Raw genomic sequence first — 24,514 nt, forward strand, 5'->3', positions numbered from 1 at the left:
CGGTTTATATATTGTATGTGAAAGGCAGAGGAATGGCTGCTAGATGGATAAAACACACAGCAGAAGTGTTGAGCTGTCGAAGTTAGGGAAAGTAGTGCCATATTACCTGACAACCCTGACGTTACTGTCACCAACGCCCGAGTCTCTTGTCCCATCCCACCAGTACAAGCACAACAGAAGTGTCTTGACTACTTGTGAGGATCGGGCCTTTTTTTTGCGTGGGCAGTGTGGTTTTGGAAAGAACAAGATGAGATGCCTCTTGATACCTCCCGTAGTCTGCAGAACCCTTTGCAATTTGGTTTATTTGGTCTGTGCTGTATTAGATGCGTGTGCTGTTGCTCAAATTCCTGCTTAGACTTTCCTTCCTAGATTTGAGCTGAAACTCAGGGTCCGTCTGGACTCTTTGCAGAGGACTGACTGTAGGAGTTAGCTCATTGCTGTGAAGTTGCTGTTACTCTCTCTGCATTGTTGTTGTCGTCTTGGAGCTTAAAGAAATGTGCATCTCTTGTATTTCTCAGCCCTTTGGTAGGGTGCCTTTGCATCCTGTTGATAAGGGATGGAGTGATGTAAGCCTGGAATCATCCCACTTACCTGCAGGTACACAAAAATTAGGTGTCTAATAATTCTTCTGGTTTCCTCTTGTGTTCAGAAGGCATTTCTTCTCGCTCCAAGACAGGCATTGAAGGACGCATTGCCTTGTAGAGGTGCCCATCCCTCTCCATCAGCAGAGGGAGGCCTTAGATGGCTGGAGCAGTTTATATCCCTATCTTTTGGAGGCCTACTGTAAATAAATGAGTTTTACTCTCAACATTAAAATCCTCAGGCTGGAAGCTGATCTTCCCTTGGTTGTACAGCAATAAGAACCCAGTGCTTCTAGCTACCTACCCAGGACCAGTGGAGGACATCCTGCGGGCAGGATCCTCTGAGTCTTAGAGGAGGCTGGGAGCAGGATTTGTATGTTAAAAAAAAGTTATTTAACGCTTGGGCAGAGCCAGATCTGTTCACACAGTTGAAAGCAAGAGGAGCTTTGTGACTCGGTGACGCAAGTGTTTGCCCCAGTGTTCTGAAGACAAAAAGCACTGATATAAGAATTAAGCTGTTATTAGCCATCCCATTGTTTTAATAGCTCCGTCATTAATAATAAATTAGATAATACTCAAGCAGCACTTTTCATCTCCAAAGCATGTTAATCCATCTGTTACACCTCTTAACATTCCTGTGAGGCAGGTGTGCTGTTAGCGATACCACCACATACAGGCTTTTATAGCACCAGGAACTGATGATGGAATTGCTCCAGATACTTTTACCAGGAGCTAATTGATGTGGTACACTCTGAAATAATCTGGTTATTTTTATACTGTGCCTAGTACATGCAGGAATCCTGTCTTTGCCACCTATTGGCAGTTCATGATGGCACAAATTAATTTTCTTGCATCACACAACATACCGCAGTGTTAAACATAATTTTTCAAAGAAGCAAGCAAGCTAGTTCTCCTGTAATGAAACTCAATGGGATTTTTTTCCCACTAGCTTCAAAGAGCATAGTTGAGCCCTTAAAGGGATTTACTTCTGTTAAATATTATCCTCAAAACTGAGAAATTAAAAGCAAATAGGCTTTCTTCCTTCTTCCTCTAAGACATGTCAAAAGAATATTATAAAAAAGAATAGCTTTCCACAGCTTTCAGAAACTCCCCAAGTGAATTTCAATTGCAGGTTTTTAGGAAAGAGTGTAATTAACAACTTTATTCAGTCTGAAGCCAGAAAATTCTTTCTGTATTTGGCATGAAAAAAGCAGAGCAGGAGGAGGGGAGTCAATGACCTAGATTTTCACAAGTGACAAATGACTCCTAGGTGCTCTGCCTGAGACCCCTTAAATGGCAGAGATTCCCATAAGGTACACCGCAAAATGACTTCTCTCTATTGTCTCGCATGTTGGACATTCAAAATCACCCAAGACACTCTTGGAGATCTAGGCTATTTTGTTTGTTAAACTGATTCTTTTATTCACCTAGGGTAACATTTCCAAAAAGGCATCCATAACCAAGCAATTAAATCCCATTTGCAGAAGTGACCTTGGTATGCCAGCAGCTCTCCGAATTCACAGCGATCTCTCCTTTTCTGAGCTTGCTTCATCATTTTCCTGGAAATGTATGCTTTGAGAGCACCTCCCATAAAGAAGAAATGGGGAAAACAAGATGTGACTGAGCTAACATTTTTCAGAATATCCCTTGCTATATTTGCAGGTTTTTTCTCATTTTTCAGTGTTCTGTTTTCCACAATAAAGTCAACATTTTCTATAAAAAGCAAGTCCTCTATGAAAAGGCTGTTTGCCTAATAGCAGTTTTTCTGTATAAATGTTGATAATCTCTGTTTTTTCAAAGGAAAGAAGATTTAATGCCTTTATCTTTTGGAATTATTATTTATAGAAGAGGAGGTCTCCCTAAGATGTAATCAAAGATACATATTTTAAGTATAGTAGGCAAGTCACTACTGCGGGCAGTTGCTTATTCATTAACCTCAGTGTCGCTAGGCTGGCAGCCTCCCAGTACTTATTTACTTTGTGCTTACCATGGGGAGGGATTTGAAATCCTTTGCAATTTTATTCTGAGTCCCAGGAGAGAGGATTCTGTCCTTCCAGTTATGTCTCATTTTGTGTGAGTAAAATGCTGAGCATATCCCCGGTAGTTGTGCAGCAATGAGTATGGCGGTAACAGGAGGCTGAATATTCAGTCTGATGTATGCACAGTTGTGATTCATTCCCAAAGCTTTCTTTTCTGTGAACGAGCACCACCAGAGCTGACAGGGAAATATGAGAACTGGGTTTTTGCTCCTCTTAGCAGTGTCACCAACACCCTTCCTTAAATAAATAGCCACGCATGCCAGCATGCAGATAAGCTTGAAGAAAGTGTAAATCTCTAGGACAGCCAGTGTCTGAAATGGAAGAACAGTGTAACGGATGAAGTTGATTATATCGCTCATCCCTTCCAGCACCTTCAAGCATTGCTACTAATGAAAGTAAAAGGTTCCTAATCACTTCAGCCTTCCTTATTCTTAGACAGCAGGTAGTTGAAGCCCTTGGCCTGCTAACTGTAATGACAAAATTTAAATGCATAGGCTATTTAAATTCAAGAACAAAGCTGGCTGTAGTGCTGGCTTGGCAATGCATGTGGAAATCCAGAAAGGCAGAGACCTGTGTTATTTAACTCCTTGAAGACATAGTCAGTAGTTGAACAGCAACAGAGGCCTCGTTTGCAGCAAAGTATTATCTGCTGCCTTCTTTGCAGAGCAGTGCAGGTGGGCTTGAGAGATGGGAAAACGGCACTCATGACTTCATAGCATGGGAGAGAAACTTGGCTGCCCACTGATGAGTTGTTTTGCATCTTTTAGGCACGTTTGCACACTTAATTTTTCTGTGACTTTTCAGAAAGCACAGAGAATTGGTGACAAGAATTTAGCACTGTCTTGAACTTGTTATGCTAGAACAGCATAGCTGCAATAAAGATTTCCTGGAACAGCGTGGCCTAGAATCGCTGCCAGTCCCCTGGCAAGCCTGCAAGGTAGAACACCTCTGCTGATAATGCCACGTGGGGAAAGTGGGGTTTATGCAACTCTGTTCATGGGGGAAATTATGCCAGCTTCTCACTGGAAGGAGTAAAGCTCATTACTTGTATTTACTTGTAATTCAGCTGCTTGGCAGAGAAGGTTAGTGCCGGAGAAGTCCTTACTTCCCCTGAAAATGTAGAGCATGGGTGGCCTGCAACAAAGGCACTTCTTTCCTTCCTGGTTGTAGCAAGCTGGGTGTTTAGCACAAGGCTGTTCAGCTGCTGGAGAGCGAGCCTGCCAGCGCAGTGTCGGACCTGGAGCAGGGCAGCGGGATCAGCCAGCTAACACCACCTCTGAGGAGCCCTTAGCTGGGCAGAGGGCGTGTAATCACCTGTGCAGAATACAGGGAGGGATGTTAAGTCATGAGTCACTTCCCTTTTTCCAGTCACTGAATCCCCTTTTAAAAAGTTAAGCTAAGCCTCCAGAGGAAAAGATAAGACTCGTATTGATAGCACCATATTCTTATATTGGCAGCTGTGTCTTTGTCACCTTGCCCTTCCTTCGGCACTCCTGGGCAAAGCAGTCCGAGATGAAACTATGAGCATGTGATGCTACAAACTTAGTGATTGCTCTGAACAATGACATCGGCATCTGACTCGGGGGTGTCTGAAATTTCTCTTTTCTAATTGAAGCGAGGAAAATAGAAGTTTAAAACACTGTATGTAGGAAAGTGTTTGAAGTCGTTGAACAACCGGTGTCACCAGTTAACACCCGCTGAAGTTTTGTTTCTAGATTTTCATTTCGGTTTGTCTCGTAGCATCAGGCTTCTGCATTTAGACATTAAAGCTCTCATCCCTCTGTTATATATGGTGGCATAAAAAGTGGTAACTAGCTGCAACTCAGTGACAATGTTTATTAATTTGGTAGAAGAATGAGCACAGATGCCGCAGGTACACGCTGTGCTCTAACAAGGGCTTTTTGAGCTGCAATTGATCAAATGGTATAAAGCCTTAAAATGGGATCACACTTGGCTTCATCCTCTGTGTGTTTCCTCTCTCACTGTTTTACAAATAAACGTGCTTCTTCAAGCTCTAAAAAGGTATTTGTGGAAGTTTAAGTCATTCTCAAGGGCATGAGGTGTTTCTAAAATGCCGGTCTCAAGGGGCTGTCCTTACAGCAACCTTTGCGAGCCCCTGAGGCTATCAGGTCCAGGTTTGCTGTGAGCACAGATGTATCTGGCCAAAGGCTTTTTCTGGAGCACGTGATATCCTGCTTGCTTGAGCAAACCTGATAGCTTCATAAAGGAGCAGGGTGGCACACGCTGCACAGCCAGGCGTACCTGCATGGGGACTGTCTCCTGTCTGCCAGAAAGCAGCTATACAGACAGGAATGAGCAGATTAGGGTATATTCTACTTACTTGCAGTGGCCTTTCTGGGGCTGTGTTAAATATCACCAGCAAAATTCAGTTTCTGGAGAATAGAACATGAACTTTAGTTCTGGAGAACAGAGAACAGGGTGCTGGAGGATAGAATATGAACTTTAGGTAAGGCTGTTGTCTGGGCCTCAGTTTCTCCACCCTTTGTACTTGGCAGATGAAGAAAGGAAGAGTTCAATATAGATACAGCACTGCATTTTTCTTTGCACAACAGTGCCCATCTCTTGTACTGCCATTCTTTAAGTTCCCTTGACAATCCAATGAGTTGATCTTGCTGCTCCTCAAAAGCTCCCAAGTATTACCATGCCTGTGGTGTCCTCTGAGGCAGGACCTTCTGGGTGGTGGTCGTGTCCCCCTTGGGATGTATCTCTAAAGTTACGTTTTGGGTCAACTGACAATTGACCATTTTAGCCTTCTCTTTCTTCCAGCTTTAGGAATTCATTCCATCTGTTGTCTGTTTACCTGACAGCCCTCAGCTGCATTTTACAGACTGTTAGACTCAGGTTTTGTTTGTTTGATTATTATGACTTTTTATTTTGGACAATGTCCCAGTTGCCTAGCAATGTCAGGAGGTGCTTTGAAAAGAAATAGTAAAGCATAAGCTTTCTGCAAGGTAGAACATTATATTCTGCTTCACATTGAGTCTTTTTATCTGCAAGTCTCCATGGACTCCATCAGCATTAAGAAATGAAATTCACCCTCTCTTTCGGAATGCAAGGCAGGGAGAAAAAGGTACAGGAAGCAGTCATCATCCTATTTTTCACAGATGATAACCAAGGCAGAGAAAGGTAAAGCAAGGTAGAAAGCCTGGTTTGATATCGTGACCCACTGAAGTCAGCCATTGATCTCCCATGGGAGTCATGAAGAAAGTCGAGAGCATATCGCTTGAAAGAATTAGAGCTCTGTTGAATTCCCTCTGCAGCTAATGGGTTGGACGGAGCCCACAGTGTTAGGCCGAGTAAGGAAGAGAGCAAGTTGTGTGGAGTGATTTGTTTATTTAGTTATTTCCCAAGAGTAGGAATATGGTCCCAGAGGCAACACAGACATAGGACAGGGTAGTGAAGAAATCAGCACATCCTCTTTACATGTATTATGCTCTTTGTTCTGTTCTTTCACTGGGAAAAGGGTTCTCATTGATTGTTGTCTGAGTTTTTAGTTCACAGTCCTGTGGAGCCTAGCCCTGTGAAATCTAGGCAATGCCTCTATAGGGACACCTGGATCCAGGAGCCAAGTTTGTACTTCTGAGCAGCTGCAAGCATGACTGAAGAGTGTGTGTGCCATGTAGGCAGTGGTAGTGGGAACTACAGCCCCTGTAGTTCCTGCCCTCCCTCTGGTAAATCCACAGCTGACCCTTTACTGCCGGTAATCACAGAGCTGGGTGGTAACTTTGTCCTTGTTTCTAAGGGCAGCAGAGTGGGCTGGCAGTCTCACATTGTAGCCATGAAAGTTGCCATTGATTTTGTGTGTGACTGCTGTTACCAAAAGAAAAAAAATATGAAGCATCGTGGTGGTTCCCCCCACCCCCCAGCAAAGAACTGCAGGTACTTCGGCTACATGCTCTCTTTACAGAAGTACATTTACTAGATGATCACGCAAAAACCCTGGGCCTTGCTTTTGAAGGTCAGAACATTAGAAATAGCCATGTAAAGAACGACTGTTTTACAGATGAGTGAACCCATCAAAACGAGTCACTTGGGAGGGCAGTAAGAAAAGGCTTGATAACAGAGAGCTGTTACGACATTTGGTAACAGAAAGCAGCCTGAAGTATCAGCTATAACCTGCCAGTTTTGCACAAGCAATGAAAATGGTCAGTGGTGTGTCTTCGTGTACGTAAGGCTTAATACGCAGGCTGGAAAAAACAGGGTCTGTGAGGGGCAGGAGTACGGTGGGCACAGCTCTGGCTGGACTGTTCCTAGTTACGTTTTGGACAAGTTGCTCTGGGTGATACACAGCTTCCTTCAAGAGGCAGCTGGCTTTAGAGCTCCTACCTTAATGCTGGAATGGGAAGCAGGAACTGAGCCAGCTCTGAATAAGGTTGGCTCCTTATCTCTCTTGACCTGATAATGCCATAACAGATTCAATGACCAGGTTAGGTAGCTGAAGACAGTCCTCTGTCCTTCCTCTCACAATGTGTCCATATACTGAAGTCTCTTTGGGCTGAATTTTCCCCTTTACAATGTGTTCTTGTCGTGTCTAACTAGACATGACAGAGCCATGAGCTGCTTTGTGAAGAGGAGCTTGATTTATGCCCAGGCAGGCACCTTCATCTCTTGTAGCAAGATTTTCTGTAGGTCTCCAACACCCACACTGAGATGAACCTCGGCGTTGCACGGCCTTTTCTGCAAATGGTAGATGTGCCGAAACATGCTTTTCCTGCACAGTAACTCATAAGTACTTTCTAAACCTGTAAACTCATATGTAGTCCTCATATATGGGCAAAGTACTTAAAACTGCCATGTATCATTCCCATGAAAAAGCTATGGGGAAAGACCTTATTTCAGTAAAGCTTCTGCTTCATGCTTAACCTTTTGTACTTTCTTGCAAATAGGATGCATGGTTAAATAATGTTTCAGAGGGATGTGTGGCTTTACCCCTGAGAATGGTCAAGAGAGTAAAAAACCAATGTGGCTGCCCACCACCCTCTACTGGCCTGTGCAGGGACTGCTTGAGGTAATGCTGGCTCTGTATGCGATGGGAAAAACTCTTAAAAAGATGAAAAAAAGGTGAGGGGGAGCCGGGGGAAGGCGAACCTTTTGGCAGAAAGCACTTCTGTTAGCATTTTCACGCCATACCTGCCTGAGTACCACAAAGCTTCATCTTCCTTTTTAAATTAGGGCCAGTGTTGTCAATAACAAAAAAAAAAAATAGTCAACCTTTTCTTACATGCCAGAATCATTTTGCACAGCAAATAGGTAAAATCAGAGAAGCTGAACTTTTTGTCCAGCTGTGGTGGTTTTTCTGATTTTTTGGGGATGGGGTGGACACAGAGGGGAGTGTAGTTCTGAGTTGAAACAAGAGTGATAGTGGTACTACATGTCTGTTGGCTTTAGTAGTTTTATCTCAGATTTAACATAGTTCAGATGAGAACAACATCTGGTCTAGGTACATGAGGGAATTTTCTTGGCATTGGCTCAGAGTGCTGAATAAGTTCTGGATAAATCACCCAAAGCAATGATCGTAGCCTTTCTGGCAATTCCATTTCAATAACTTTATTGTACGACAAGGTGTATGCAAGCTGTCAGCACAAATGAATCAATTCTCTGTGAATGGGACAGTACTGAATCTGCAAGTTCCAGCGGTATCGTTAGTGTGGAAACACCGCCGCCCAAGGCAATTTCAGTGCTGAGATGACATAACCCAGTCATCTTGCTAGAAAATGTTATGACATAGAAAAGCCTGGGGAACTGAAAGAAGCCTCACCAGAGCAAAGACCACATCCATATGGCATCATATTTCCTGGGAAAACTTATTTTTATGCTTTTTGACATGTCTACAATTCTGGTGTTATGCCTCATCTACACTGGTACATTCTGGGAAATCTAATCAAAAATTCCTTATGTCTGCTCCTACCACAGAGAGCAGTGTGACTCGTAGAGTCATCCGAGTTATTTCTATGGTTGTATTGCACACAGAGAAAGTTTTATAATGGCCTGAGATTACACTGATCTCCTTAATTTCAGGCTCAGATATATCAAACAGTGGACAAATTTCATGACTAACAGAAAAGTAAAGTAAATTTCGTCCATTTGGGTGAAGCATCTTTTCTTGTCCAATTTCAGCTCTAAGCAGATCTGGAATTTTGACTTGGTACATTGAGTGGCAAAGGAATAAGCCCCAGGCAAATCCAGCCAGAAAGGAAAGCTTCACTGAATGACTGCAGGGTAAATCCAACAGTTTTGCTGCAGCTTTAGTGAGCTGTTGCTGCACAAATTACAGCATGTAAGGGAGCACTCTAGCGAGCACGGTAGTGTAATTGAATCCAACATACTTCCAAAGAAGTTTGACGCTGAAGACTGCAGAGGACCCAGTTTGCCTTCAGCAGCGCAGTCTCTTTCTCAGGACTGCCCGAAAGGTCCTCGTCGCTGATCTGCATTGTGGTTTCATACAGTTGTAAAGCAGGTCACAGCAAAACTCATCTATTCGTTCTTCAGGATGATGGGAAACACTTCAAGGAAGGTCTCCAAATTAAGGGTTCCCCAAAAGTAATTCTGCAGTTTGTGTTCCAGGCACGACAGCCCGCTTACAGCCTGTGTAAAGGGACAGGGTCTGGCAGGACTGAATAGCAGGCATCTGCATCGCTCGTTTTTTCTGGGGAATTCAGATCCCATCATCTGTAGCATCATCTGCCTTAGGCATGCTAGTGTGCTGCCTAAGTGTGTCCCATCACACACCAATCCACCGCTTGAGGGAAAGGAGTTGTTACAGCAGGCTGCAGCAGCAGGCTGAGGTCTGAGAGAGGTGTGTATTTTTAGAGATGGTTGCAAAGCCTTGCTGTCACAGAAGCGGTGCACTATGGCATGTTAGTTCCACAGCAAATGCTTCATCCTCTCTGTTTTATAGGACTATACAGTGATAACGAGCGGCAGGGAACGTACCCCATCTCCTTGCTGAGCAGGGAATATGGGGAGGCAGGAACGGAGGGGACCCAAGTCAAAGAGTTTTAGTACATTTTGTCTTTAGTGCTTTAGCCAGTCACTGCCTGCCGTTTTATATTTATGAACCTGTATCGGGGGATTGCTTGATAGGTCTTTAATTTCCTTTGGGTTTACTCTGAACAGGCCTCTCTAGGGACAGTAAAACATTTTCAGTGTTACTGAATGTCATCTCTGTGCAAACTGAACAGTGGAAAAATATTCTGATAATAACTGTGAAATATATGGGAGGTGGTAGGCTTTCTGGCTGCTGCTTTTTTTTATTGTTTTTTTCCCTCTGATGAGAGTTTCAAGGTCAGCTGGTTCCATAGATACAAATATGCCAAGAACAAAATGTACAGATGCTCCAGGAGTCAGGGACACAGACATGCTGGCACTGTAAACAGACCTGGATCATGTCCAGTATTGTCAGGCAGCGAGTATACAGGAGTGTTCATAAAAAGGCACTTTATTACAGTGATACCAAGATTTATCTTTTCTCTCCATTGCATCATTAAACACGAGTTATTCGCATTTTTGTGGAAAAGCCTAGATTCAGCACAATCTCGAAATTTTATTTGGAGGATGGGGAAAGGTTTTATTCATGTACTACAGAATCCTGTAGCAATATCTGAGTGCATAATAGACAGTGTGGTTCCCTGAATAAGTGGCTGGAGTAGAAAGCAGAAGGCTGGTTCTTTTCCTGATTCTGCTGCTAATTTATTGTATAAACATAGAAAAATCTTTTACTGTAGCTGTTGCGAGTTCCCATACACCCTCTCCTTTCCCTCCTAAATATGTTTCTTTTTGTCAGTTATTTGCTTGAACTAAATATCAACCAGTCAGGCAAAAGCTGGAAATATCTTCATCTAGCAGTCTTTGGCAGACTTAAAATATTAATGCATTTTATAGTGTACTTATTTTTTGTAACTGTCAGTTGTTGCTACCAAGGCAGGGAATTCCTTATAAATATTGAATGCTGCTGCAAGGTCTGGAAAAAAATTCTAGAAATGGTTCTCTTAAGCTCCCAGATGACTGAAAAATTGCTGAAAATCTTCCTAATGTTAGTAAATTATGTGGAAATCCAAGAGCACAGAAGTTGCCTAACTGTTACTTGGATTTTCTAATAAGCAGCCATAGTTCTTGAGTTTAACCAGTCCATGCAGACTACTTACTGGACATAGGCACTTTGGGGAAGAATGGAACAATTGGTTTTGTTCTTACAGACAGCCTAGAAGTTGTTATAGTAAGATGCATCTCAGAAATCGGCTTGAAGGTCTGTTGTATGTAAAAGAATAAAACTTAATTGCAGAGGAGATCCACTGCCCAGCTTAAGCACTGGAATTTTGCCAAAGCAAAAAATACCCCTGGTAGAGCACTTCCAGCCCTTGCAGGGGAAAAGAGTGTGCAGACAGGGTCTGCTGTACTCAGGTGTGGCCAGCAGCGGCTCTGCTGCTCTGCCGTGGCAGCAGGAATTCACATTTTGGTTCTTTTATGGTCCCTCCCACTACCCTTCTCACACCAAAAGGATCCCAGTGCAAGCTACAGTTGAGTCTTCTGCTGAAACTCAGACCTGTGTATATTGTGAATTTAAAATGGAGTTTAAAGATTTTTCACCTTTAGATCCCTAGTTCAAATCTAGCCTGGGTTAACCATGACTGAAGCTTTACGTCCCTAGTGATGTCAGTCAGATCCTAAGGGACACAGCTCCGGAGCTGCTCTGTCACCTGAATTCACTTGGGGTATAATGAAAGGGCAGCAGTGGGGAAGGGCTGTCCATACAGTACCAGTTTGTGGCTAAATAGAGGCCTTTTGTCCCCAGGGCTGCTAGTCTGCTGCCAGGCACACACACATGAGATTGAACAGTAATAAAAAGACTTCATTAGAGTCGGGGGGGTCACTTTTTCTGCAGTCCGAGTAGAGCTGAAAGAATCCTGAACTGAACTCGGAGCAATGACGTGTGAGACCTGCTGTAACAAACGCTGAGTTGCTTTTAGTTCCTAAGAGTGGATTGCAAATAGCATTGAAATATGCCAGTTAAACTAGACATGCTGATGTGCATTGCCTAATATCTTCGGGATATTATTTTTGCCCTGGAGATTGTGCTTTCTGCTGAGTAACCACAGAATATGCTGGAAGTGACTGTTTTATGTTGTGCTGATCTGTGATGTTCAGTGGATCGTTGTTTCACACAATGACAATCCAGGACTTCAAGTGTGCATGCTGGGCCTTGGTTGAGCCTCCTACCGGTGCCCAAAAGCAAAATTTGGTCTATTAGGCTCTCACACAGAGATGTTTGTGGAATCCCTTGGAATCAACTAAATACCCTGGCAGATTCCTCATAGTTAAATGAAGGAGTTGCTGGTTCTACCTCTTGTCTGTCTCTTACCGTGGCTGGGAAAAACACAAGCTAGAGGTGAGATCCTTTTTTCACTGAAGGGACTACTGACTGTCTGAGTTTGAGAAACAGACTGTGCCTTTCTGGTTACACCCTGCACGCACCCGTCCCTCTCTGCCAAGGGAAGGCTGTACGGTTTTAGGAGGGAAGTTAATACAATAAGATCCCACCTGAAAGAACCAAGGCATTTGCTTTTGTGAGAAATCTTTTTGAATTCTGACAGCCTAGCAAGGAGATTGTTTTCATAAATTTGCCATTTGCTATGACTACCGCGTTGTTGTTGTTGTTTCTGAGCTCACAGCCAGGCACGCTGGAAGCTGGAGTGGTAGTTTATTCACAGATGAGATGTCACGCATGTGCAAGTTCACACACACTCAAACAGTGCCCCTTGCCAGTGTTTTCTTGCCCTGCAGCTACCATGGGCCTCAGTGGGAAGTTTAGTCTCTGGGTGCCCTTCAGCCTTAGGTTTGGCTGCTGCTGCACCTGCAAAACAAGAGCTTAACTAGTGTTAATTATAACAGCAGTTCATTAAGAATTGGACCAATGCACTTGCGGGCAATCCAGAAGTTAAAAGATAGCAATGACTTGGGATGTGTGTTGGCTGGCGCAAATCAGTGCTAGGCAGTAGCCCCACAGAGCAGTGAGAAGAGCTGCCTCTCTCCCTAGGTTAGCATTAGCTCCTCATTACCATATCAAAGGAAACGGCAAGCAGACTCCTCCACACGCTGCACAGAGGCGGACGAGTTTGGGTTTATTACAGAAACTTTTCCTTCCCCTTGTCTGCCTCTGTTCCCACTTCCCAAGTTTCATTTTGAGTTTGGGGTTTGAATAAGCCCCAAAACACAAAAGGAAGTCGAGACGGAGTGGGTGACTGTCACGTCTAGATTCTCAGAGCTTTACTTGAAAGCTCAGCTCCCGTTCAGTTGAGTGCACCAGGGAAGAGTGGAGGTGGATGAGACAATCTTAGAAGCTGTTTCCAGCACTGGCTGTTACAACTCTTGTTTTCTTCTAGTGGGATGGTAGGTTAATGGTTGACAAATGGGAAGAAACATCTCTTGTTCCAGAGATCAAATTGCCCAACGTATTAAAATGCTCCCTGAAGGCACTCTTGCTCCCTCGCCTCTCAATACATGTAAAGCCAAAGACAGCCTCCACTGATTTCAGAGCAAGCTACAGATTCTGTCACCGGTGATCAGATTGAAGACTGTCCCTTTGGGTAATAAATGTCATGGGCCAGTCTGTGCTCATTGGGGGGGGTAGCTCATTTATGTGCAGTGAAACCCCAGGGAAATGGAAGTTACTCCCCATTTGATTCATGAAAGCTCAAAAACTGTCCTGCTGCATTCTATAGGAACCAGCAAAAATCCAAACTGTTTGTTTTAGGAAAGCTTCTTACATACATAATGTCCTCAGAGAGCTATTTAGTTATACCAAAATGAGATTAAAGTTTGTTCTTCCACATCTTGTTGTTCTGTTTGCAAATCCAGGAGCTAAGCATTCCACAGTTGCCATAATTTCACCCCTGTAAATAGCCCTGGATGTCCTTTGAACAGTGAAGCACAGCTGTTAGAGCTTGCGAGCACCCCCAGGAAAATCAAGATGTTGCACTGAAGTGAAATTTGTATCTATGCGCTCCTGGAATTAGATCATTCATCCCATTCTAACGTAAGGGTCTAATTCAGATGCCTTCTGATACTACCTGTCTCTCTGCATCAGTTAGAAAGGAAATAGCATGGCTCTTTAGACTCGGACCAGCGCATCCTAAATGGCATTGCCTAAGGTGAATCCCATCCCAAACACTGAGAGAACTCAGAAAAGCAATCCCTCTGCCGTTCCTTGTTTGCATACTAGCCTGAGAGTATACCCACACTGTACCGCCATTTTGTGTTAAATCTGCCCTTCTGCAGCAAGCTGATACCTAGAGTTCTTTAACATATTTCAAACTTGTGAGGCCACTGACAACTTTTTAACCATCTTAACAAGGGCATATTAATGTCACTGACTGACTGAAGTGTAGTTTCCAGCTGAAAAACTGTTTTCAGGTCTGGCTTGTCTTTAATCAGTACAAATTGGAAGATGTCTATTGAAATAATATGTGAAATAATGTACTAGTTTACAGTGTAGGAATAAGGAAGCAAAACTCTACCAAGGTGCACGCACTCATGGACCCATGCGAAGGTACTTTCTCTCTGGTGATTAAATAAATGGCTCCTAAAAGGCCTTTAACGTTGATTGAAGTAGGTACCTCTCAAGCACCCTCATTTCTGTGGCCTTTGCTGTGCTTTGTAGCGTGTCTGGTGGGTCAGGCCCTGTGACAGACAGCAACCACAGCACACAAATGCTCTTGCGGCATCTGCGGATCAGCGCTGCGATCCCACTCTCTCCTCTGAGCTGACATCCGGACAGAGGTGTGAGCACAGCGCTGTGTAATCGCATAAGGTACTGGCAGAGCTGTGGCAAAGAGAGAAGAGCGTCAAAATTATATGCATGCTCATGGACTGACAAATCTCGTTAGGGGAGAGGTCTCTTTTCTTTCCAGCTGAATAATACGTGCGAGATGTTGGGGAATCAGGGCTTTTTGCAGCCTCGCAGATTAGTGGGTGCTGGGAAAATCCAGTCTCTGCTTTAAACCCTCGCTGTGCCCCACTTTTGTCCGTGTTTGGAGGGAAATCGATGGGAGGATGTGGTGCCAGCAGATGGCAGTGCCTGTTAGCAGAGTTTTATTCATGTCAGAAGAAATAGGAGTCTGCTCAAAACGTGAAAAGGTTTTTATTTACATCGCATGAAGCCCAGTGCCATTTCTCGCGTGTGAGCAATGCAACGGTGCAGCTCAAGTTGGGCGAAGGGCCACCACAGAAATGACCATGCTGTGAGCCCGCTCCTCGGCACGCCCAGGGGACCCCTGCCCATGTAGAGGCTGTCAACTGGGCTCATAGTTGAGATGCCTTGGGTAAGCGTGCGTCAGAGGTGGGAAGGAAGCTTCTCCTAACCTTGACCATGTCACCCTAGCTTTGCAGAGGCTGTTCCTCTAGGGGTGCTGGCTGGAGAGCTTTTCCTAGCACAAAAATTCATTCTAAATCTTATTAAAAGAGATTAAATGAAAGAAGCAGAGCTGATGCCTATATGAAGGTGACACTGTCGTTAGTGCTGGTGAAGCAGCACCCAGGGACTTAACCTGCTCTGAAAGCCAATGTTGTGATTTTAGGGGGGACTGACTCTCATGCTGCATGAATTCCTTTTTAGTACTTTTTAAGTAAGTTTGAACGCTTATTAAAAAACCAAACCAAAACAGAACTGTTAAGGTACTCCCCAAGTAGCACTTCTGTACGGATACTTCATGTGTCATAGGCGTACTCCTAAAAGGTAAATAAATATTGCTGAAAAGAGCACTCCTAACAGTTATGAGCAGGCAGAAGATCTAACATAATTTCATAGGATTTAATCAACAGCGTATTACCATGCCTTTTACTTTCATTGAAAATATTTCTGCTGCTGATTTGAATTTAGTCCTCTGTGCTGCTTGCAACCTAGATGGGGTAGCGCTGTTCTAAGGCGTGCAGAACAGGAGCCAAACTGGCTAGTCCGATCTCATTGCCCACACCGTGGTGAAGTGGGAAATATAAACTAACAACAAGTGGAAAAGCAAAATTACACGAGCAAAACTGATTTTTGATGGCCTAAGTCCTTGGTCTGGCTCCAGATTCCTATCCCATCTGGCCAGATCCAACCTTCACGTACAGATCAGAGAACAAGAGCACTGGTAAAAAGTGCTGTGTGTATAGAGATGTGCTTTCTTAACCCAGTCCCCTGTGCAATAGGACTACTAATAATTTTCAAAGCTATGGTTATTTCCCTTTCTTTAGTGTGTCGGAATTTTTCCAGTCTAGTTTCCATAATAAGGTGTTATGAATCCTAGATTTAAGATGGTTAGGAATCAGATTTTCTGATCTACAGGAAGTTCTGCTAGTTCAACTTTTTTCCTATTCCGAAACAAGCATGCAAATAATAAGTTGCAAAATGTCCATACACTGAAATAAAAATGTCATTCCAATGCTGACATATTTCATTAGCAATAGTGTAACTTTAGAAAAATTTTTAAAAATTGAAAATTGTTCAAAGCAGAACATGGAAAAAATAGCTTTCAGGTTCCAGCAATACTGCCACATTCCTGTACAGTGCTTTGGTTTTGACAAGTTCTCTTTTCCTGACCAGAAAACCTTTTGTGAAAGTATTTCTGATGGGCTGTAGTGCGTGTGGTCCTGGAATAGAGAATTAGGGAGGAGAGGGGGACAGGATTAGGGGAGCAGGGCAACAAAGCCTGAAGGTATCCTGCAGTCGCCAGGCAGATCTATCTCATATATGCAGCTGGCCTGACATTTGCTTTTCAGAAGAGGAAATATTTTACTAAGCTAGGGAGACAGTGTGGTATTACCAATGATAAAAAAAAAAAAAAAGAGAGAGAGAAAGACAAAAAATACAGCAAACCACTGAAGAGCTTTGAGAGCATTCCCTGGGACTAGCTGGATCACAGGCAAACACCACAATTCAGTCGGCAAACACCATTTCAGCAGCTTGATGGTTGACAGGCAAGGGAAGAGCGCCAGAGGAATCATGCTCTCCCTCCTTCTCTCCACTTTTCCCAAATTCCTTGGTCCAGCCTGGAAGAGAGAGTTTCCACAGTGCTGATGAATATGCACACACGTGCTCCCTGTTAAATGTGCAGCTTCTGCATTCCCCCGTCCTCCCTTTTTTAGGAACTGCTTTCTGTTTGTGATTTTAAAACAAGAACACGGCCCCCACCTCCTAAAAAAAATGACAGCCCATCCAGTAATCCAGAAAGGAGAACCCAGGCAAGGGGAGAGCCGAGAAGCCGGCGCGGGGAGGAGAAGTAAACACCCAGCGCTTGGGGAACTGGCAAGGAGGGCGAAGACCATGTGGTGACAGGGGAGCACAGTGCCTTGCATTTTCTCAAGGCAGGGAATACGCCTCTCTTCCCCCTCCCCAGCCAGCCCTTTCTGTGCAAAGCAGCGGCTTAAACCCCTCCCTTCTTTGCTTTCACTCCTGCCACCTTTCCCTTTGCTGCTCATTCAGAACAGATGATACTCCCCATCACATGCAGCCCTCTCCTCTCCCTCCTCTCTGCCCCAGCCTTTTAAAAAGCTTTATACCGCCAAGAATTCATTTGTATGGGAGAGAGCAGGAACAAGGAAAGGCAGGCATTTGACAGGCAAAAGTGGCACTGCAGTGGTGGAGGGTGAGGGTTTGGAACCCCCCGTGTCAGCTCTGACAGAGCAAGGGAAATCAGGGGTACCTAGGGACAGGAGTGCGTGCATTTAAATCATTAGTGCCACATAAATGTTTTCTAATAACAGGCAGAGGGAAGAAGGAAGGAGACAGCCCAGGGATCAGAAGACGACCCCAGCTCTCTGGTGATGGCATGGATCGGACACTTTTCCAGCAGCTGTTTTACCTACCTCTCAGTCCTGTCACCATCCAGTATCCCCGAAGTGCCAAGGCACAAGACTGATGCAGAGCCGCTCTTAGCAAGTAAGTTACCTGATTTTGTTTGTTTTTGCAGTTCACTACTTTTCTTCTCTGGTTGCAAAAGATCAGGAGCCCAGAAGGCGGGAGGACAAGGGGCTGAGGTCAGCTGAACACTGGGTTTCTAAGCCCAAACCTCCCAGGGTGCAAGCTAGAGATGTGCTGTTGTCTGACTCGCCAGCTGCTAGGGAGCTCTCTGGGAAGCCGGGGACTAAATGCTGATCTTGGACAAAAGCACTGTCACATATAGTAAAGTTGTTATGCAGGAAAAGACATTAAAAATGAGGAACTGCTCAGATACCAGATTAGTGGAGAACACTGGAATACAATGGGCAGGTGGAGACTGATCAGTAAGCAGCCTTGAAATGTGTGGATTGTCTCCATAATCCTCACCTAGAGTCAAAGAGGGACAGGCAATTTAGTGTATGGGGAATCCCTAGGGGTGTTTGTGGGTCTGGGAGGTAAAAGCATGACTAATCTTTTTACCAGTGTCCTGCTGTATCAGTCAAAAACGCACCCAGAGTCCTCCTTTTTGTATTAGCACATGCTGGTTGGGAGTAACATGCTAACTTTTATACAGCATGTCTCTCATTGGGTTTTGACCTGAGAGTTTCAGGAACCAATTGAGAATTGGCAGAAACTGTCCCTGTCCCAAAACGCTTACCATCTGACTTCTGGGCATTCTGTAATCAAGCAGGTCCTTCCTCCTGCACTGTAGGCCACTACCTTGGATTTATAGTAGGATAGCTCAGCGGGAAACAAAGCGGGCTTCTCTCTCTAGTTCTCTGACCAATCCAAGCGACGAGTATCTTCTATAGTATGTGGAAAGTGTCTGGCAGTGCTTGTGTTGGGGGAGTTATTTCACTTCTGGGGTTCAGTTCTTTTTCCCCCACTGTTCCTACTCAGTAGGAGATAAAGGATCAGGATCATTCCTGATTCCCATGAGAGAAAATTCTCCATCTCTGGAAGGTTCCAGCCCAATTATTTAGAGACTCTGAAAAAGGCAAACGGAGTTTTGGAGTCATGTTCTGAGACAAATCTTCGGACTCTTTTAAAGTCACCCACTTTCTATTCAGTTTGAGGTCAGGAGAGCCACCTGGATATTTGGGGTGAGCATTGGCGCTTAACCGGCAGTTTGGTATTGGGTAGGTCAGTTTGTCTTGCTGTGACTCATCTTCTCTTGTCTGCACAGTGGGTTCAATAGCACTGTTGAACGTTTTCAGGCAGAAAAAACCTGCATTTGGTCAGTCCATCTTTGAACTGTTTGGATCCAAGTTACTGGAGAAGTGTGAAGTGGTATTAACGTCCTTCAATTTTATTTTTTTTAAGCCGGCTGTGGATTATATAGTGATTCTCAGTTGCTATAATGGTGAAATATCTAAACAATGGAAAACAGGCACGTTAGTGCTCTTGGGACAGGATTTTCTCTTAGAATTGAGGTTCTGCTTTCCCCAATATTCAGTGTGTGCTGTGTGTAAAGAGCCAGCAGCAGGAGAAACAGGAGTGTCTTATCAGGACAAAAGTGTCTCTTTCTCTTTGTTCAGTTGCGTTGGTTGAAAGATAACAGTCAAATTTTCAATGATGCCATAAGGTCCCCCTAAAAATGGTCTGGGGTAAAAGGACCAAGACAGAGAGGCTGCAGAGTGCCTCAGGCAGAGTCACTTCCGTGGAGGTGGAAGGATCAAATTGGTTTATTTTCAGGCTCTATTTGTTGGTAAAGAAAATACCATTTGACTGTTCAAAATGAAGAAAAACACCTAAGAGCATAATATTGTGATTGCATCCTTTCCATGCTCAGCTGCTTTAGTTCGATGAAGTATAAGGTAATTGACTGCAAGTTACATGGATTATATCCTCCCGCCCACCCTATGCATTTAAACTGTGGTGTATCAAGTAGTAGATACCTCTTATGTTGTGGAAACTCCATGTTCTCTAGCCCTTGTTCTATAACAAATGGTTATAGCCTGTACACTGGGGTCATTATGATGTCTCATATGGTATTTTCTAGTTTTCATCTTTTTTCTGGAAAAAAAAAAAAAAAAAAAAAACCTCCAAAAAAACCCAACAACAACAACAAAAACAAACCAAAAAAACACCCCCAACCAACAAACAACCAAACCAAAAAACCCACCCCAGTCTCTATTTTCATTACAGTTTAGTTTCTCCACTGTTTTCTGCATTGGTCTGAAGTCAATATATTTAATGCAACTGCAAACTTGTGTTATGTGTGGGATTTTTTTATACTTTAATCCATAGTTGGGAGAAAAAAAATCTATTTGAAACCTGTAGCTATTGAGAGAACAGAAACAACATCTCTTGGCATTAGAAATAACCTTGCTAGGTTATTCATGCTGATAGATCAGGCTATGTAGGCTTTTCAGGGTAATCTTTAGACACGCCTGAAGCAGATGGGCTGTCTTCACTGCCCCTGGATTGGTGGAAGGAAAGAAGAGTGGTGCAGTGATTACAGGCACTCGTTTAGGATTTTGGAAACTCTAGGTTTAATTCCCTGCCCTGCCACAGACTCCCAAAGTCACTGTGGAAGAAGCAAGTGCCTTTGTGACTCGCTTCCCCACCTTGAAATATGGGAAAAAGAGCACTTCCTTGTTCCACAGATCTTAATAAGTAAATAACTAAAATTTTAAAGCATGTGATACGTGTTTTGAACCACTGTGAAACATTTGGGTACTCTGGGAATGGAGAGGCCACACTGCTACCTCACAACTGACAATGAAAGTGCTCGGGATATTAGAACTGTGATTACCCACCACTGCTGGGGAGAAGGATAGAATGGGAGGTAATTAGCAGATAAAAGTAAAGTGCAAATGTCCATAAGCTCTGTCTGTCTTTGTGTCATATTAGCTTTCTACCCAGAGAGATTTTCTTACAAGGTATTTTCTTTTGAAAGGCTGAACACCTTGTGTTCCGGTATTTCTGAGCCTAATGAACCCTAAGCAGACAGGCGCTGTCATCAGCCCAGCTCTATAACAAGCACAAAGTCATCCTGCGTCTTCAGTAGCTGCCTAGTTATTCATCAGTCACCCATTTCTGTGTACTGGTGGCTGGGTGTCTCCTCTAGCCCCAGAGGAGCTCCGTTGTCAAATCGCGCCTGTCAGCATGTTAGAAAAGCAGTGCAGCGACTTAATGAAAACTCCAAGAGGAAATGAGAGGCATCTTCCTACTTCTGTGCTGAGTGAGATTACGCTTTGAGAAGCAATTCTTTGGATGAGGGGGCTTTTGAACCAGATGTTTATTAGTGAAGTGCCACAGGTCTCCCTTCTTGTGCAGTTTCCTTAAATGTTTTGCCCTGGTTTTGAATAGCATAACTCTTTTGCATCATTCCCTCCACCTGTGGATCTCCAAGCACTTTCCCAACAGGCAGCTGCTGCAATCTCTGTAAGTCAGAAAACTGAAAGATGACATGATTTGCACAAAATCTACCTGCCTTTCTTTTTCTCACATGCATATGTACGCTTCAAAAAGTAATCTCGTGTTGGTGGTGTTGACTGTTCGGTCTCAGTCATACACAGGCAGTAAATAAAAGGATAGTGGGAAAGATGCCTTTCTCAGGGAAATCAAAGCCCCACCTGTCAGTCAGCGCCTATCTAATAGCCGTTTATCTTCAGGTTGTCAAAGGCCATCTTTTCCTAATATTTCTTCTTCCTCCATCTTCCCACTAGTGCTCAATGTTCAGCGATCAATGCTTTTATTCTCTTTAGGTGCTACTGCTTTAATTTGCTTTGTTCCTCTACCAACTTTCCCATGTTGCTAGTGTCTGTCAATTAAGAATTTCATTCCCTTGCAGCAGTGTAACCCAAAGCAGAATATGTGCCCCAGAGGAATCTGGGGACAGCAACCTAGGCTCCGTATTATGTCATGTTGTCCGACAGGCAGCAAAAGAACCAGGTCTAGTTTTTCGGTAATGAGCTGTTTAGTATTTACTGCTGTATCAATTGCTTGTTGAGTAGTATAGGACTCTTTGTCTGGGAAAAGAGATGGCAGAATTAAGTAGAATCCTGATTTGGGAAGGTGTAGGGGGTTTACTAAAGAACAGTTGCTCATTTCTTCTCATAACGCAAGAAAACATGGGCATCAGGTTTAAAACAAACAAAAAGAAGTTTGTTTTTTTTACACGAACAAACTTGATCACAAATTCATGTCTTCAGACTCCTCCTGCCAGTTTAGACCTCTCCAGAAGCACACCCTATCCCCACTGAAACTTGCGCTTACTTAAGTGAGATCAGTGATTATTTAAACTGAAAAAGTCACCATGGCCAGCAGGGGAAAGGAGTTTCTTGCAGACTTTTCTTGTTTTACCTTCTGGGATGTCTTCAGCAAATTTCTGTCTTGAAGACTTGGCGCTATCATCGGCTCTGTGAGGCAGGGCTTGTAGACAGCTCTGCAAACCGATGCCTCCTACGGATACTCAACTAACCCCGGCTTGACTCTTCTTCAGCAAATCTGAGAGCCCTAAATGTCACCGCCTGCCCCGAGTCTGTTGCCTGGGCAAAAGCTGAGCAGCAGCCAGTCTGATAAAAAGCCTCTTTGCAAGGCTGATAATACACTGACTCACATCTCCTTTTGCAGTAGCCTGTCCAAAAGGAAAGCAGCTTTGTACAAAAGTGACAGTTTTATTATCCTGGCCTTGTTTAACCGAAGATGGTAAATGCCAATGAAACAGGACGGTGCGTGTGACTATGAGGCAATTTCATCTCGGAGATCTCTTTGCTGGAGGGAGCAGCGATTTACAAACTGAAGTCTAAATCTCTGAGAGATGCTTGCACGTAATTACCATTATCTAGAAAAGATGTGTATACTTGAGGGCAATGGCAGTAGATTATATGATGAAGGAACCAACTCCTTACACAGGTACAGTGCTCCTTTTATAGTATCTTGTCATTTGTGCTAAAGTTTCCCAGAGCCCTTAAAATAATAAGGCAATGACAGCAAATTTCCTAGAAGATTCTTGTGCTTAGGATCTCAGAGAACATTTATATCTGTATCACAAATTTTACAGTTGGGAAATTAAGGCAGAGGGAAAAGCAGTGATTTGCTCAGGGTTAGAGAAAAAATACTGGAATGATTTGGATCAGAAAGCTGGCTAGTCTTCAGACATCCAAATCTGTGCTCAAACCACTAACCAATATTATTCCTTTTAAAAATTCTAATGCAAAGATTCATCTGCTTAATTATTTTCAATAACCACATACTGAGGTTATGCTTATACTACAGTGGGAGAGTTTAAGATTAAATATTAGGGGAAATTGTAATGCCACTGAAGCTGTCGGTAAAGTTCATAAACAGCAGGATTTTTTCTGCTTTAATGGACCACTTGTAAGGTGTTCCTGAAGGTTTCCAGAAAGATTTCACTTGACCTATTGTTAAAGATCAGTAGCATTAGAAAAGCGACGTTGCCAGTCCCTTGAGTGGTTTAGTTAAAGCAGGTTTTCTTGTACTTTCATTAATGGGCAGTCCCTCTAGCCTGCTTCACCAGAGTGATATTTCTAGGGATTTAGGCTTTTTGATTGTTTTCATTCTGTTCTGTTCTTTTTAATATGTTTCAAGATCCTTTTGGTCTCTTTGGTACGAATCTGAAATATGAAACCTTACACTATAGATTAATGTCTTGAAATGGATTGTTCTCTCTTACATAGTGTAAGTGAAGCTCAGCTTCAAATATAACTTTTATAATGAAATTATCTTGAAAACAAGTCTTTTTAAATTGAAAACATGCAACACTTGCCTGTTTTTACATGTCTACACATAGATTGATCAAAAGCTTTTTAGTCCAAATGGAGTAATTTTAGATTAATCAAACAACACAAACAAAGATCAAAAGTAGTATTCATAAGAAGAAAGTGAAGTTCTTCTCTGTACCTAATTCTCTTTAAGTCAGTGGATGGGGATGCTTCTTTCCGTATTAAAGGGGGGGGGGGGGGAAGTGTGTGACTGTTCTGACTCGAACTTGGCATAGCTTTCACATGTTGTAAAGTGAGAGGCAATATGTACCCTTATAATTTGACAGCATCTAGCAGGCACTGTGCACGCGTGTAAATAGACACACACCATAAGAGAGCCAGGCCAATGGTCCAGGAGATAGGAATTTGCAACAAGCAGTAGAAAATGGCTGAAAATATACCTAAATATACCATGAGCCAGCTCTCAGGAGTCCTACCTTCAGAAGTGAAAGAAATAGAGGTAGGGATTAATATTCTGCCAAAATCCTTGATGTTGCTGTTTGAGGAAGGGGACAGCACAGCACTGGGGTTATCTGTCCCATGTCCAGGATCATACACAGTGTGGGTAGCAAACCTGATTCCTCCTAACTGACCATCCCAGCGCCATTAATTCCTATTATTTACCCCTGTGCTGGCTCAGCCCTGGCCCAAACCCTTCAAACCAGGCAAATTTGCCAGCACAAAGAAGCTTTGGGACTGTGCTGTGGACAGATGGCCGGGCTCCCTGGTGAACAGAGCCAGCGGGTATGGTTCCAGCAACAGGCTCTGGCTGCTTCATTGGAGTAATGATTGATGGTGACTTATACAAGGGCTAAGAGTAATTCTTTGCTGTTAACCAGACTTGGCTACAGCAGAATGGAAGTGAAAATTTGTTGCTTCATTTATTCATCCTGCCTCTGCTTCCTTCCCGCCCACCCCTTGTGCTTTTTAATACCGAAAAGATGAAGCTACTTTGCTCAATCTTAAAATTGTCTTCCCCAAGATACTCTTAATTGTATCTCTACACCTTTTCTCATTCACAGACACATAAGAAGATTAAAGATAGAGGGAGCGGTAATAGATTTAGTTAGGCTTTAATAGGATTTGCAGAGGACAATGCAAGAATGAACGCCATAGAGAATATTGCTACTCTATCTTTGATATCCCTAAGGCTTCTTAGGTAGTCTTTTGCAGAGATTTTGTCTGTGCCCTGCATTCAGAGTCAAGACTCTCGTTTTTCAATAGAGC

The 24,514-nt window shown here is 43.4% G+C and overlaps 1 protein-coding gene across 4 annotated transcripts in view; it reads left to right on the plus strand.

Moving 5' to 3' along the window:
- Positions 1-24,514, plus strand: part of KCNJ5 (potassium inwardly rectifying channel subfamily J member 5) — an 89,227-nt gene that overhangs the window by 27,081 nt on the left and 37,632 nt on the right. For all 4 annotated transcript variants that reach the window (XR_015706097.1, XM_087763531.1, XM_087763530.1 and 1 more), the window contains one exon: positions 17,381-17,555. The gene's annotated coding sequence lies outside the window, so the exon portion shown is untranslated. The remainder of the gene's footprint in view (positions 1-17,380; positions 17,556-24,514) is intronic.

The sequence above is a fragment of the Nipponia nippon genome, unplaced genomic scaffold, assembly GCF_047370975.1.
Source record: "Nipponia nippon isolate SJK-2023a ecotype South Korea unplaced genomic scaffold, ASM4737097v1 scaffold_28, whole genome shotgun sequence".
Classification (NCBI taxonomy): Eukaryota; Metazoa; Chordata; class Aves; order Pelecaniformes; family Threskiornithidae; genus Nipponia; species Nipponia nippon.